This window comes from Erithacus rubecula (genome assembly GCF_903797595.1).
Source record: "Erithacus rubecula genome assembly, chromosome: 5".
NCBI classification, from domain to species: Eukaryota; Metazoa; Chordata; class Aves; order Passeriformes; family Muscicapidae; genus Erithacus; species Erithacus rubecula.
The window spans coordinates 52,065,135-52,081,229 of NC_136687.1; the positions used below are offsets into that span (position 1 = coordinate 52,065,135).

The window sequence follows — 16,095 nt, forward strand, 5'->3', positions numbered from 1 at the left end:
GAAGGCTTGCTTGTAACATCAAAGAATTCTAAAATTCAAAAGCTGCCAAGTAGGGCAGCCAAAAGTGCCTTGTTCTGGCTTGTGCTGTCTCTACCACAGGAAGCAACCTCAAGTCTGTGCGGGAAATGGTCATGAGGATGGTTTGCAGTTGTCTCATTTCTTGTTGTGTGTTAACTGTGCAGATAATTACTCTCTTAGAGGGTGTGAATTCTTGAGTTTGGGAGGATTGAACCACATGCCTATCCTTGGTGGGGTTTTGCTCACTGATAAAATCACTTTATCCTTCACTGTCTGGAATAGATAAGTTACAAAAATACGGTGTCTTTGACCTTGACAGAACAGGAAGTTTGGTGTGAGCCCAGGTTCTGCCATTCCGATGAAATCAGCTGATAACATCTCTGCCTTTGTGGTGTATCACAGGAGGGTCTGCTGAATCGGTGTGCGCTGGGCTCAGCTCCCTTTCCAAGGGTTGCTGGTTTTCTTAGGTGGTGAATCAGTGAGGAAGTATTTAGCTGTATTTTGTTGTCTTTTAGCTGTTACTAACACTCAGCAGAAATGCTTTTGTGGAAGGAGATAGAATCACTGATAGCCTTCCAGTGTCACAGTAACTCCTGGGTAATGGAAATGATCTGCTGGGCCAGTGACAGTGATGTTTAGCCACTGATGGTCACTTCAGCAGCAGAACCAGGGAAAGAACATATTTGTGGAAAAAAAAAGGGTCCAGAAGAAAAGCTTCAGATGTATTTCCTTCTCCTTCAAGCCTCAGCCAGTTCCAAAAATCAAGATAGTCTTTCAATTCTAAGGGCTTAGTAGTAATTGCACGAAAGTGGAGATCTGTGAAATTTCCCACAGCTATTGAGAGATACAAGCTATTGAATTACGTGGTGACAACTAGAATTACTCCAACAGAATATGCTAAAAGATAAAATTACTCAAGCGGGATGGGAAGTGTTACCCAATGTGTTGCCTCAGGAGAAAGGTGATTGCCTGGGAGAGCTGTGCCTAAATACAAGGACTCACATTGTGTTTGCATCTTTGGACCCTGTTGATATTTTCCAAATTCTGGCAGCCAGATGTAAAAATTTGACCTTGTTTGTTGTCTATCTAATTTGGGTGGAGGTTTCTAGTTTAAGCAAGGCACATACTCAAACACAAGAGGCACAATCTTCTAACTTCATGTAGCAAAAGTACCAAGAAGATTTTTTTTTAAATTTGTCAGGTGACTCTATGAAAGGATGTATCATACTATTCTTAAGGGTTACATTTTTTGTATTCTAGCAGATATCCCTTGTCCTAGCCAATTTGTACAATAAACTAGAGATGGCACACTTGAAGAGAAAACCTAGTGATAGTGAGATTCAGTAGGGAAAAGTGATTGCCAGATTGCTAAGGCTTGAACATATAGTAGGAGCTGGCCTGTGTTATACAAGCATGACCTATGGTGGGATGGCAAGGAGAGGGAAGAAACTGTGGACTTGCCCTTTACCAAAGTCATCTGTGTTTATTTAAGTGGCTTTTTTAACTTCTGTTTTGGGAACAGCAAGAGGGCAAGGAGTGATTTAGATGACCTAAATCATTTCCTTGTTGGGTATTCCATCATCCTTTCCCCCACATCCCTCATTGTATTGCCAGCACTTCACCCTGAGTCACTACACTGCTGCCTTTCCCATGATTGCCTTCACTCTCACTCCTTCCTCACTTTTCCATGTTTACATTTTTCTCTGAATTCCCACAGCCCTGTCCCACTATTGCTGTCAAATGAAAACAAGAGTATGTGGGTCATTAGATAAAGTCATGGAAGCATCAAGCTTCTCTTGGAGCAGTGTATTGGAAAGGAAAAACAGCTCCAGTGGAGCAAGTTGCATCTTGTTTACTGTGTTGGTCATAGCTAGGGGAAATCCACAGTGCTACAGGCTTCCAGAAGGAGCAAGAGCATTTGAATCAGACACAAACTGTGGCATCTTAAAGAAAATATGTTTTAAGGAGGCAGGAAATTAATTAGTGTTAGAGATGGAAGAAAGAGACATGATTTTGTACCACTGTTGATAGTTGAACTACCACTCTTGTTGCATATGTGCACTGAGGAGGCATAGGAACACCTTAATCCCAGTTATATTTCTTCTTTCAAGGGTTGCTCTGTCATAGGGAAAGACAAATTTTGCCAGGTAAAGGGGATTTCTTAGCTTGCTTTCTCAGTTGTTCTAATTATAATTAGAAATTATGAGAAGTGTTTCTTTGGAAACGTCAATTTTTTTTTAAAAGTACAATTTTAAAAGTACAAAAAAGAAAATTTGTCTTAGAATTGCTTTTATTTCAGTGGGAAATTGAACTGTTAGGTTCATGAGACCTTGCCTGGAAGAATTTTGTTCTACCTATTAGATATCCAGATGATCATCCAGTTTGGTGGCCAGCAGGTGGAAGTATAACATGTTCTTTCTTCAGAAATATATCTATATTTGGAAATGCCTTATAATAAAAGAATTATGGGTTTATTGTTTTTTAAAATTCTGAAATAAACTGGAATTTATTGGACTTTACAGGTCTCATTTGTAGCTAGCTGTTACTGAAATCATTAATCTGTGTTTTACTTCAATTTCCTAACTCATTGAGGGGTCAGTAAGAGTCTCAGTTCGTTGATCAATAGACTCTGCTAGTTAGAGAGAAATGGGTGAAGTGTCTTGAGTGTTCTGATTAGGTGTTTGCTCCATGGTCACGTTGTCAGGATCATAAATACCTGTTTTTATTAGGCAGTGTTATGTGTAAACAGTTAATTTTCTGATAGTACATCTGCACTATTGTGCATTTTCACATTGTAAGCATCAGGGCTTCTAATGACAGCATTGCTTGTATTTTGCTTTGGAACAGAATTCCTAGTGTGAATCCATATGATCCTGATAGATTTTTGTGTTCCTAAACTGAGTGATAACTCATATAATGAATGATTAGTCAGTCTTGAGTTGCAGTACTGCCAATTTTGTAATCTTCTGGAAGAAATAGGTTTACAGAGCCCATGGTAACAGCAGAAATAATAATTTTGAACAAGGACCTTTAATATACAAAGGTTTTTAATTGCTGTTCGACCTGCAGCTGCATGTAGTACTATGTTGTAGCACTAGCCAGTGGTGTATTGCTACAACTAGAATGAATTGGGATCTTGGAATAGCAGCTATTAGGCTTCTCCAATGATCAAAGATAGGCAGTGAAGATTTTTTTTTTTAGTTCAAATGGCATGGGAAATTTGGGCAGGCAAACTATTGTGAGACTTGCACTTGGGAGATTTCTAGAATTATTCCTTCCACTGGCTTGAGGTGAAACATGTCACCTTTAACAGCATGGTTTATAGCTCAGTATTGTCTTCAGATAAAACATACAATCTATTACCTAGTCATGCATGGTTACAATATCTTTTTTTTTTTTCTATTGTATTTTCACCTTTTCCCTCCAATGCCTGCTTGACAGAGCACTTTTAGTTTCAAGAACCAGTCAGCTCAGAGCACATAAATATTTGCACTGGCACACAAACACTGACATTATGAGGATGTAATGCTGTTCCTGGTTTGATCACATGTTTGGGACAGGAATGCAAAAGGCTTTTCCCATTCCTTTTCTGCTGGGTGGTAGAATACATACCCTGCTCACAAGTACATTCTGGAAATTAAGATAGCATTAAAATAATATTAACATAATATAACATTAAAATAAAATTGAAAGTTGATCCTACAAAGTCAAGTAAATAAATATACACTTTTATCATTGTGAGTATATTGTAGGTGCATTCTGATGACCTCTGAACAGACAGGTTTCAGTCCCTGAAGAGCAGCAGAAATTGTTCTCTGTCCCAGTCTGAGGTTTCTCCTTTGCCCCAAGATCACCCCAGAGGGACACGAAGGTGGTTCAAACCCTGGTTTTCTCTGAAGCAGCCGAAGAGAGATTGCTGGAGACAGTTTTCTCTTTTTCCAAGGACAGTTTATTGTTTCTTATCTCTGGGACACTTTGCCTGGCCAGCAGCGGTCTGCTCAGCCTGGCATCCATGGTGGAATCTGCCTGGTCAAGGCAGGGCTTATCTTATATAGTTAGTACTACGTAATACATGTTTACAAAATTTTCCCAATACAATACAATTTTATTAAATGGTCCAGCCCTGACTCCATCCAATCTAAAAGTGCCAACGTGTCACCCAACATGGATGACATGGAGAAGAAGGAGGAAAAGGTGTCCACCCCCCAAATTCTCCATCTTGGCCATGTGTCCCTTATCATAAACATTCCAAAAAATCTATTTATCTATGTTCTAAAAGTCTAATTTACACTTTACTAATTTTGGTGACCTGTTTCCATTCTCTTTGTGTTGATAATTTTCCCCAGGGGTTAGAATTCAGTGCCTGTGACACCAGGGTCTCGCTGAGGAGTCTTTGAGACCCTTGCCAGGGGGGTTTTGAGACCCCCAAGGAGGCCAGGGGTATGCCCTGGGCTCCCACAGTCTCTTGCTGATATTTGTATAAACAACTAGTTTCAAAATAACTCTTTATTTTAGATGAAATTACCTTCCTGCATTTTTATCCTGTTTGTTTCCAGTCTTCTAGCCAGACCTGTCACTTCAGTGTGTGGGATGAGCTGGCAGAATACTTCTTTGCACTTTGAATGGCAGCACAAGTGCATGCACAGCATTGTGCAAGCCTCCTCTGAGATTTCTGACATGCAGGCAGCCCCTGCTGCAGGTGTGGCTGCAGCTCTTGGTGCTTGGTGTGTGCCAAGTGTGCAGTGCCCATCCCAGCCAGGCAACAGCCCAAAGTGCAGTTTTGTTTTGTCAAGGAGAATGCTCCAGCTAACTTAGCTTAAAGTGGAATGCTTGCTCCTTCCCATTGAACACTGAGGAGATCATTCATCCTGAAGTAAGATTTGAGCCTTTTGTCCCTGAGGAGAGGTAGGAAAGGTAAGATTGTCACAGCCTTCTCCATCTTGGCTTGACTGGCCCCTCTGCAGCTGGGTTTAGAGTTCCATCTCCACTGAAAACCACAATATTTCAGCTGAATTCCCCCCATGACCAAAGCTGGATCTTCACTTACAGATGCTTCTTTCCCTTCCTCCAGCTATAGCATAAGGTTTTAATACCTTTACAAGGTCTGGGAGGAACTTCTGAGCACTCACCACCTCCACAACTAATGGGCTTCCCTAAATAAGTCCCTTTCCCTGTCACCTCAGGATTACACACTCAGCAGGCATGGGAGCAGCCCCTCATTTACGTCAGGAAAGAAGGCATCAGTTTCTAATCCATGTTACACTGCCCTGGCTCAGCCTGCAGGGTCGAGATAGTTTCCTTTATTCTTCTTTCATGTCTGGGACCATTTTAGCATCCTGTTAATGGTCAGCTTTCAGTACTGGATTAATTCTTTCCCATCAAGAGACAGCAAGAAGGATGGTTGGAAATCCTTTCTGAAGATCTGAACAAACATTTCCATTTTGTTCAGTGTCCCCTTATTTGGGCAAGTCATGTCAGTTTTCTCCTGCGTGGGCTAAGAAGCCCCCATGAGTAGGAGTGGGTTCACATGGGAGATGCAAACATGGGTGGAAAGTGCATGAGGAGAAGGAGCACCTGTGGAAGTCTGTCTCCTTTTTTTTTTGTTTAGTATTTCTTCAGCTAGGATTCACTTTGCAGTTGTCCACCAGCGAGCAGATGGGCATGTTTATAGTAGGGGTGTACAGTGATTCAGCCAGAATGACATTTTAAGATGTGAGCTGATGGGAAATGAGCAATATGAGATCTGTAGGGGAAAGTTTATAAGCCTCCAAACCTTTCACCTATAGGAAATTCAGTCTGGAATGAGGAGGATGGTTATGTTTAGACTGTGATTCAGAAAGGCAAGTAAAAAAAAAACCCTTAACAGTTCCTTGCGTAATTCTGAAATGGCTTTCCAGTGCTTCTAGTTCTGCTGGCTTCAACAGCCCTGTGCATGTATTATTAAACCAGAATGCTTCTGCTCTTGAAATTCACTGAAGCATTTACAGGATTATAAATTTGTCACTTGTGGTGTTACTAAATGCAGTCCTGAATATTTACACAAATATGCTAAACTGTAATAAATTATTATGCTGATACTTTTTTTTTTGCTGGAATTTAACCAGCCATATTTTAATTTTAACACATTATGAGAAGAAATTTGCCAAGATTCAGGACATATAAAGGAAAGACAGGCAAATTACAAATATCTCTTTCTCCTATTGTCCATATTTCTAGTATGCTGAAAATTGTTTGAATATAACTGACAAATTTTGTAGTTGAGGTGCTTAGGAATTTTGCTTTTGCTCCCTTGCAATTTGTCTTGAAACAATTCTCTTTGATACTACCATTGTCCCATGGTAATTCCACATAGCTAAAATGTAGATCCATATGTATGTGTGTCCTGATCTGCACTTGCACTTGTTTTATTTGACATGTTTTCATTCATTGTCTGTTATTGATTTGGGTTTATTTGAGGGGTTTTTTTGTTGTTGTTATGGTTGGTTGGTTGTTTTGTTGTGGGGATTTTGGTGATTTGTTTTTTTGAAGGAGTATGACATTGTGATTTAGCACTTGGGAGCAGTCCATCTCAGGCAGTACATCATCATCAAAAGGGAAGCTTCAAAGTCAGCACCAAGAAATGGGGTGCAGTAAAATAGGGATGTGAGCTTCTACAGTAGCCAGCTGTTGCTGAGCATCCTTGCTGTACCCATGGGGGAAGAAGGAGATTAGCAACAAGGTGAAAATTTTTCAGCTAAAACAAATCTCTCTGTTCTTCCTGTTTAGATTCCTCAGAGTTTACTCTCCTTAATTAATCATACGGTTAATCAGGTTACACAAAATGATCAGCATTATCCCCTCTGTATAAATCAGCAGTCAGTGTTGTCTTTGTGACAAGGACACATTGCAGGCACTCGGAACTGATACAAAGTAAAGAAGTCTAAGAGATTTTTCTGTCTGTGGCATTTAATTGTTACTGGCCTGTGCCATTAGCTTAATCTGGAAAACTCTGAAGGTGGGAGCTTCAGGAGTCAGCACTAAGTTAATTCCTTTTCCCATATTAAGAGCAGTGAGATGCCCATTGACTTCAGTATAAGTTCGATGAGTTTTAAAAAACTTCTCCTGTGAATACTGTGAGGATCACAGTTTGTCCAGAAGGTGATTGGTACCCCCTGCTCTGCCTGGAGCACTTTCAGTGCCCCAAAGCTCATTGTCATAAACTGGGCTCAGGGCAGTATGAGAGCAACAGGAGCATGGGACACAAGGGGCCAGATGCTCCTAAAGACTGGATATGTATATTCTTGAAAATCTGATGGATCCAGCAGATCCCAGCAGCATTTGACCTCAACTGCCAGCAGTGAACGTCTCAATTTCAATGTTTAGAAAGGGGTCTGTTCTTTATGCCCTAAGAACCTTACATGAGTAATTAGAGCAATGTAGAGACACTTTAGACTCCCTAATTTACTACAGATCAGGTATTTCTTTTGAAAGTAATATTCCTTCAATTCCATGTGTGAAAACTTTTTCCTTGTGAGTATTTTGATTTTTAGATCTGAAAATACAATTTGGCTTTTTCAAGACTGAGTTTAAACAACTGTAATATGAGATGCAGATCTGGAGAGCCTGAATTTTTCTCATATCTGGATCATAGCTCTCTTTTAGATCATCCTTTTTCCATTTATGAATAATATTACAGTAAATAGATAAAGCAGATTCCAGTTTTCAAAACTGAATAAAATGTTACCCTGAACTGATCTGAGCTCTGTTGTTACTGAACACATCTGCACACATACACACAGAGTTATGTAAACCCAGCAAGAGAGAAGTCCTGTTGTGCAACTTTGTAAATGTTTAATTTGGGGGGGTTGTTTGTCTTAAATTCTACTCCAGGCTTCTTATAGGGTGTGGTCATTGACACCTGAATCCCCTGCCAGTTTATATACGATGGTGTGCTGGTTTAGGCTGGGGTAGAGTTAATTTTCTTCATAGTAGCTGGTATGGGGCTGTATTTTGGCTTTGTGCTGGAAACAGTGTTGATAACACAGGGATATTTTAGTTGCAGGTTGTGGGGATGGAAGATGAATATTTTCCCTCTCTGAAGTCTTTGTAGCCTTTTATGTTTGATACTGCCACTACCAGTAACTTTTTGTAGCATTCAGTCCTTCTGCATGGCTGAAGACACATTTTACTCTTTCTCCTGGAAAATCCCATGATACCACACAGATGGAGTTGGTAGCATTGAGGTGCATCGTGGGATTGTTACTATGTTTGTCATTTCCTTTCACATTTTGCAGTCCTCTCTAAAAATAATGGGTTTCCACATCTCTCTCTTGCTTACGTATCACAGCTCGTGACCTTTGTACGTGTTTTATGACAATGAGTGCAGTAGGTTAAGGTTGTGCTGATGTGAAACAGAGTAGCTTTTAGCTGTTTATTAAGAGATACAGTCTCAGGTAAAAGGTCATATGTATAAATAGCCTTGGGAGAACAAAAGGAAATGAAAGTTGAACTGAAAAGGGTATTAGTTTTATATTGAAAAGCAGTGATGAGTTTCTTTTGCAAACACTGAGATTCTCCTTTTTATCACTTTTATCTGAAACAGCTTTGCTGAACTGTGGTTATTAAAGTATAGTGTAAATGATGGCAAGGCAGAACAGCAGACAGGAAGAAACTGACCCAGTATTTATATGCTAATAACAACCAAGGCAAAAAACTCCTTTATAAATACTAGATGCTTTAATGTTTGTTACCAGTTTTGTTTAGTATGGTTTACTGACATTGTTCCCCCTTCTAACAATGATGTTTTCATCACTTTCTGGCTACAAAGATTTTTTTTTTTTTTTCAGTTACTGTTCACATTAAATGATTTTCTGTATTTTTCCTGAAGGTGTCTGTGCCACTGAATGACAACTCTGTGAACTAATAATTGAATAAAAATCAGTTATTCCATCCTTTTAACATTCATGAAAATACCTGTGACCATGTGAGTTAGAAAATGCCTTTGAAGATCTCCATATCACTGACCACGCACTTTAGCCTTAAAAATACAGATTATTTAATACCTTGCATGTCTTTTGGAGCCTTAATCAGCCATGAGCTATTTTGCATGGCCACAGAGGGGAATTATATTCCATATTGTCTTCATTTTGTGAGTAGGAAGAGCAATGCTATAACTACTTTGGCACCCTTGACAGCATGCTGCATGTCACAACTGCCCAGATGTGCACCAGGGAACTTAGTACTGAGTAGTGTACTGGCCACTCCAACATCAAATAAAGGGAGAGCCAGGAACTCTTAAATCCACTTTTGCACTGCTCCATGCACAATACTGTTGAAGCCTTGGGAAAATTCACAGGTGTGACCCTGGTGACACCTGCCTGAGGCAAAGGCTGCACTGCAGTGTTAGGTGGGGGGGAGCAGAGTATCCCCTCCTCTGTGCTGTACAGCTGCTGACCCAGTAAAGAGTCAGCTGTTGCAGTCTGTCCTCGTGCAATCAGCTAATGCATCATTCCTGCAGTCATTTGCAGCATGGAATTTACTGAATAATCCTCTTAATGTCTGCTCATCATACACAGGAGTGGCTGTGCTGGCTCACTCTGGGGATTTAACTCAGTGTGCTGCTTCCAACACTGCCCATCAACAGATAAGGGAGGAGAAGGATAGGACAGCAAGGTGTTTCCTTCATTTTTTTTCTACCAGTTCATGACTATTCTCAGAAACTTTCCAGCCCTTGATAGGGTTTTTGTATTTAGTGATGTCCAGAGTAATTGTCTCGTGTCTCTCTCACACATGTGTAAACTTTTTGCTTCCAACATATAATCTGCAAAAGATTGCCACAAATTGCTTCCTCTCACATGAGGAACTGACTACTTTTGTTTGTTACAAACATAGCTTTTACTAGTGTCATTTGAAGGTCACCTGATTTTTGCTTTGATCTGGAGGGCATAGTGAAGAGTCCAACAGAACATCACCATCTATGCCCCCTACGAGCTACCATGGTGGTTGGGGGTTTTCTTCCTGATGAGAAATTGCCAATAATATTTGCAACCCTAATCACTGTGCTGACAACAGTTATTTTTTCTGTCAAAGCCCTTGCACAGAGTCAGTGAGCAATCCCATATAATAGCTTTTCTCTTTTGGGGCACAAGGCCAAATACTTTGATGAAGTAAATTGGATGGTATTTTGGTGAAGTCAGAATGGCACATTCTTTATTGCAGAAGGGACTCTGAGTACTTGTTTCTGTAAAAAAATCAGAACAATCCAATCTGTGCTTTAATTAAGAAAAAGTTTCACATGGATAGAAGTTCAAGTTTATTTTAATTAAAGTGTCTTCTATGTATTAACAGCTAAAAAATAGATCTGGTGCTTTCTAGAAGTATTTAAAATTTGAACTGAGAAACTTACAGGCCAGTTTCCTCTGATTATGCAGTGTGTGAGACCAGAAACAGATTAATTACTGAATCAAGCAGGAAAGAGAGGATGAGCAGAACATTAATAATGAGATTATTCCAAAGATAATTGGGATATTATACCATCAACAAACAAGTTTATTGTTGTCATTGAAATACAGCACAATGTATAACCATTTTTTTAGTAGCTATTTTTTTCCCTAATTCCTTCATTAAGCAGTCATAATCAGTTGCATTTAAAGTCTTGTGTTAGTGTGGTAGCACGCTACAAATACAAAAGACTTTAAATTGACTACACAGATCATATATTCGTGGCTGCAGTTGACTGAGGCTGAAACATAACAATTTTTATACCCATTCAAGGTTTTGTTGAGAAGGATAAAAGCAAGGGTAGTATTCTGTTCTGTTTTGAACTTCCCATCCAAGACAGGTAACAGTGTAAGATGCAAGTATGCTGTATGAATCCCTCTTACTTAATAATGGCAATGGATAAGGGAACCAGGACACTTTATTATTATAGGGTAAGGTTAGGAGGACCTGCAAGTCTCTAAATTTGCCATTTGCAGATGTAGGAAATAACTAAAGGCTTTGCTTTATGCCAGTAGACTTCTGACTGTGCAGTTCACCCATAAATATTGCCTCTCATTGTTAGGAAGTGAAATGTTCTGTGGCTTTCTCTGTAACCTTGTCAATTCTTGCATGAAACTCATTACAGAAACTTACTTCCAAACCTAGATTTAACAGTGTCCTGTACAGATGCTGATGATTTACTTTGGCCCAAGTACTCTTGATAGAAAATCTCTCTTACTAACTGTGGTGGGACTTGATGCCATCATGAGCAGGTACTGTAATTTGAGCAGGTTTTGGGGAGTGTGAGATTGAGAGGTGGGTGATTGCTGGCAGCTGTTGACAGTAAACAGGCTTGGGTAACTTTCCAGGTGTAAACAGGTAATGCTGATTGTTGAGTACACACAGTTGAACAAACCAAAGTTTGTTTTGTATCCAGTCTGCTACACTGGAGATTTTTTCTTCGCACGAGAATGGAAACTATGCAATTGCTAATAAGCCATACCTCTTAGAGCATTCTCTGGACATTTGTAATGTTCTAGAAAAGTGATTTTCAGGTACTGCTTCTCTATGCTGGTCATTTTGTGGCTCCAAGTTAATTTATCCCAGGTGTACAGGAGTTGTGGATTTTAAGGGAAATCAGGCTTTAAAGCACAACAGATTTCATCCCACTGTTTCTTGAATTTCACAAGCAGTGCTAAAAATAAATAAATAGAAATCTCAAAGAATTCTCAAAGTTCAGTAATTCAAAGATGCACTGAAATGCAAAAAGGTAGTTATGTAATGTTATTTTTTAATGCAAGTACAAAGGTTGGTGTAATTGCTTGCTTCCTTAACAGAAATGCAGACAAGTGCTCTTTAAGTCCTTGCAAGTGTGACCTGACTAAATATTGTAGGTTTTACTACTCTGTTTGGAATGCGAGTGCCTGACTTTAAATACTTGCATTTGAAAATTGCAATTTAAATTTATTGAATCCCAGTACCAAAGAGTGTTCTGACAGCAAGACTCAGAATTCTGAACATGTACAATTATTTAATCTATGCTAGTAGAGTTAGGAATCAGTTTCACTGTGGTCAAAAATATCTTAATTGATTTGACTTTTTGATCTGTAAGTTCACAGGATATTTAGAGAATCAAAATATATTCTAAAATATGCTTAGTTTCTGAAGTATGGCATGTTATTGGAAATGAGCATGTTCCTTCTACTTTCTGGATTTTAAAAGGTAAAATCAAACATACTGCCAGTCTTTCACAGGCTAACATGCAAGAACAAAACACTTGACTGCAGTGGGTTCTCAGCTTAAACTGTGTTTGAGATTCTGCTTTTGTTTGTTTGTACGTTTTCCAAGTAGCCTAGGGACTTGTGCAGCCTGAAAATGTGACTGTTAGGTCTGATATTCCTAGTAGGTTTTGTCTTGCACCTTTCATGTTAATGGTGATGAGTTCTTCCCCTTGTCCTGTTTAACATAAAGGTGTGCTGTACACTTAGAAAAAACAGCCAGTTTGTAGGAGGAGTGGTATAATCTTATAGTAATGTTCGCCTTGTGAAAAACAAGCACGAATTGAAGGACAGTAGGGAAGGAACAGGACATTTGCAAGTGTTGGAATAAACTGTAAATAAGACCTTAGAGAACAGAAAAATATAATTGTGTGCATTCTGTGCAATGCAATTAAGACTTCTTGCCAGAGCCTGCATTTGGCAGACTTTTGGAGGTTAATGTTTAATAGATTATTAGCTAGTGCTGTTTGCTCTGTTCCCAGTATATGGATCTCCCACTCCCTTGGAAGTATTATTTTGTGCAAATTAAATACATTTCTGTACTGAAACACATGAATCTACATGTGCTGTTACAGCATCCATGATGGAGCAGTTAATAGTGTACTATCAGAGGTTTTTCTGCTTTTAGTTCATGCACTTCTGTTCTCATTTTTCATCTCTGTTCAAGATAATAAAAGCAATTATTGTACTGCATGATTCCTGAAATCTCTGATTGTTACGTGCTAACTTAATAGTATTCAGTCAGTTGCAAGCCTGGTCCTATATTAACTGCAGGAATGTTGATTTCTAACTTTTGCTATCATGTGACAGAGGAATCTGCTCTAACACACGTAAGTGATTCACTTGAGTCATTTGTCTGCGATGACTTGTACTTACAACTGAAGGTGTAGCTGTAATGAAGATGCAATGCCATAAAAATGGGAGATAGAAAACACCTATGAGGTCACCTTGAAGGTTCTACTAGAGTACAGAATGTCTTTTTAACTCCTTTCATAGTTCAGAGGTGAACGATCTGAGAACAGGATCATTCCTGTCCTTTTGTTGCTGGATTGTTACGTGGAATTCCAGTGGAATTTCTAGTGGTGTCTCAGCTTATCTGTATTACCCAGTGTTGATTCAGAGGGCCATAAAAATGAGCTTGGGCATGTTTAGTGCCAGTTTATTGGTATGAGAGTGCTACTCCACCTCTGTTCAAAATTCCTAAGACCTGAACCTGCTTTTATTACAGAGTTTGTAAACAGCATTCCTTATTGCTGAGAAGGAAAAGGGTTTGAAGAGTGGGAGCTGGAGTCAGCCTTTACAGTCACCATTTCAGTTGGTCAGGTTCCCTGGTTAATCAGTTGGCCATGTAGTAATGCAGGGCGGGAGAAATACAGAGGTAAAACTAATCTGTTTTCCTTGAAGGATCTGCCTGCACTTTATGGGATATAGCACAGTTCAGAACAGTGCCAACAGTGTCTTTTAGGCAGCAAATTCTTTCATTGCTGTGTAATTTATTGTCATGCTGTGAACAGGAGAAGCACCATACATGGAGAAAGACAGGTTTCTTAGCAGCTTGTTTTAAACTTTCCAGCCTACTTACATGGACTTCAGTGGAACAGCTCTGAATTTTGGCACAGCTTCACATTTTTATAATGAAGAAATCCTTTGGCAAACACTTACTTGTTTACACCTCAAACAGTTGGCCAGGAGGAAGGATGAAGGAATGTAATGGGCACTGTACTGACTTACCTTTGTTCTCTGTCTTTTGATGGGCTCATTAACATTTGCCCTTTAACAGCACAGGAGAGAGTTACAGAGCATTTGCTTTAGGATTCCTTCACTGGAGGTGACATTTATTTTAAGACTGTAGGGAAATTCCGAATAATTCCCATTGTAACTACAGCAACTTACCATACTTTTTCTTGCTCTCACTATTGCTCAGAATGGGCAGGTGAATACAGACATGAGCAGAAAGTCTGCCCTGTGGGAAGCTGAGAGCAGGAATTGTCACTATAGTCTGCCTTCTAATTCATGCATTTCTCCTGTGATTGTGATCATCTGGCCATATTTATGCTTCCTACTCTCCATGCATCATCTGTTCAAGCTAAGAGAGTCCAAAGTGGATAAAAGGCAGAAGATATTCCAAGAGGAGCAGTGTCCCAGCAGTGTAGCCAGAACTCTGGGATTTGGGTGTGGATAATTTCCAGTATCCTTGTGGGATGCATTCAGGGTTGTGACCAAGCTGGATTTTTACGTTTCTCCAGAGACTGTAAGGTTTGTTGCTGCACAGAAATGATAAGACAATGGGCTGTCGTATCTCTCCAGTGTGAAGTCAGGCATGCTTGTTTTGCTTTTTTTTTTTTTTTCTATTTAATCCACCAAGTAGTCCTCAACCTGCCTTTTGTTGATATTCCTGGCACCCCTGATCTGCCAAGTCGACATCAATCCCACTCTTTCCTCTCCACCTGGATAAAGCTCTCTTCAGTTCAGAACATTGTCTGTGCTACGTTTCCTTTGACAAACAGATGCCAGGCAGCAGTTGGCAATCTCTAGGAGCTGGTTGTGTCTTCTGGCTCAAGGCCCTTACATCTTGTTGCTTTTTGTCCTGCATCCCATGCAGACTGCATGCTTGCAGCATTTTGACAGAGCTGCTTGGAGATCTGCACAGGGTAGGAAGCTGGAGAGATTCCCTTAGGCAAATGTGCCTGTCCTCCTGCAGGAAAAGGGCCTTAAGGTGTTGCTGGTTCACTTCAACAACCTCCTGTTGTGTGTGGGCCATGGAGAGTCACAGGTTAAGATAATCTTACTATTGGGTTGATTTCTTAATTTTGAATGTTTTTAGGACAGGATAGCGTTGGGTTCAGGTTTCATCTTTGTGGACTGTACAGTTTTAATATTTAGTCTTCAGGGAAAATTTGGAGTTTGTTCACTGAATCTGCTTTGGTTTATAAGAGACATGATTTTGACCTTGTTTACTGAAACAAAATTATGGGATTCACAGCCAGTGACACTTAAACTATCTCTGGAGCTAGAAATGTCATATCTGCATAGCTGTGCTTGAATTTCACAGGCTTTCTGAGAGCATTTACTAGCATTTACTAGCTACTTACCTCTGGAATTGCGCTGTGTTAGCAAAGTGTGTGTTTACTTTCAAGCATTTAAGCAACTCTGCTGTTCACTGTGGCTTTGGTCAACTATGGAGACTGATGTTGTTTCCTGAGCTCTGTCAGGCTTGGTGCTGTGACTGCTTCCCTGGGGAGCTGTTCCAGTGCCCAACCACCCTTGGGTGAAGAACCTTTTCCTAATTATCCAACCTAAACCTGCCCTGACACAACTTCAGACCATTCTCTTGGGTCCTGTCCCTGGTGACCACAGAAACAAGATCAGTGCTTGCCCTTTCTCTTCCCCTCATGAGAAACTGTAACTGCAGTGAGGTCTCCCCTCAGTCTCCTTCTCTCCAGGCTGAACAGGCCAAGTGACCTCAGTCACTCCTCACACAGTTTCCCCTTAAGACCCTTCACCATCTTCATTGCCTCTTTGGGCACTGGTAGTTTGATGCCTTTCTTACATTGTGGCACCGAGAACTGCCCCAGCACAGGAGGTGAGGCTGCCCCAGAGCACAGCAGGACAATCCCCTCCCTTGCTGGCTGCTGGTGCTGTCCCTGATGTCCCCCAGGACACAGGTGTCCCTTCTGGCTGCCAGGGCACTGCTGACCCATGTTCAACTTGCATGGATCAGAACCCTCAAGTCCCTCTCCACGATGCTGCCTTCCAGCATCTCATTCCCCAGTCTGTCCATACATCCAGGGCTGCCCCATCCCAGATGCAGAATCCAGCACTTTCTTCCCTTATTGAGCTT

At 40.3% G+C, this 16,095-nt stretch overlaps 1 protein-coding gene across 5 annotated transcripts in view; it reads left to right on the forward strand.

The window, feature by feature from the left end:
* Positions 1–16,095, forward strand: part of FAM13A (family with sequence similarity 13 member A) — a 115,026-nt gene that overhangs the window by 23,816 nt on the left and 75,115 nt on the right. The gene's annotated exons all lie outside the window — the stretch shown is intronic.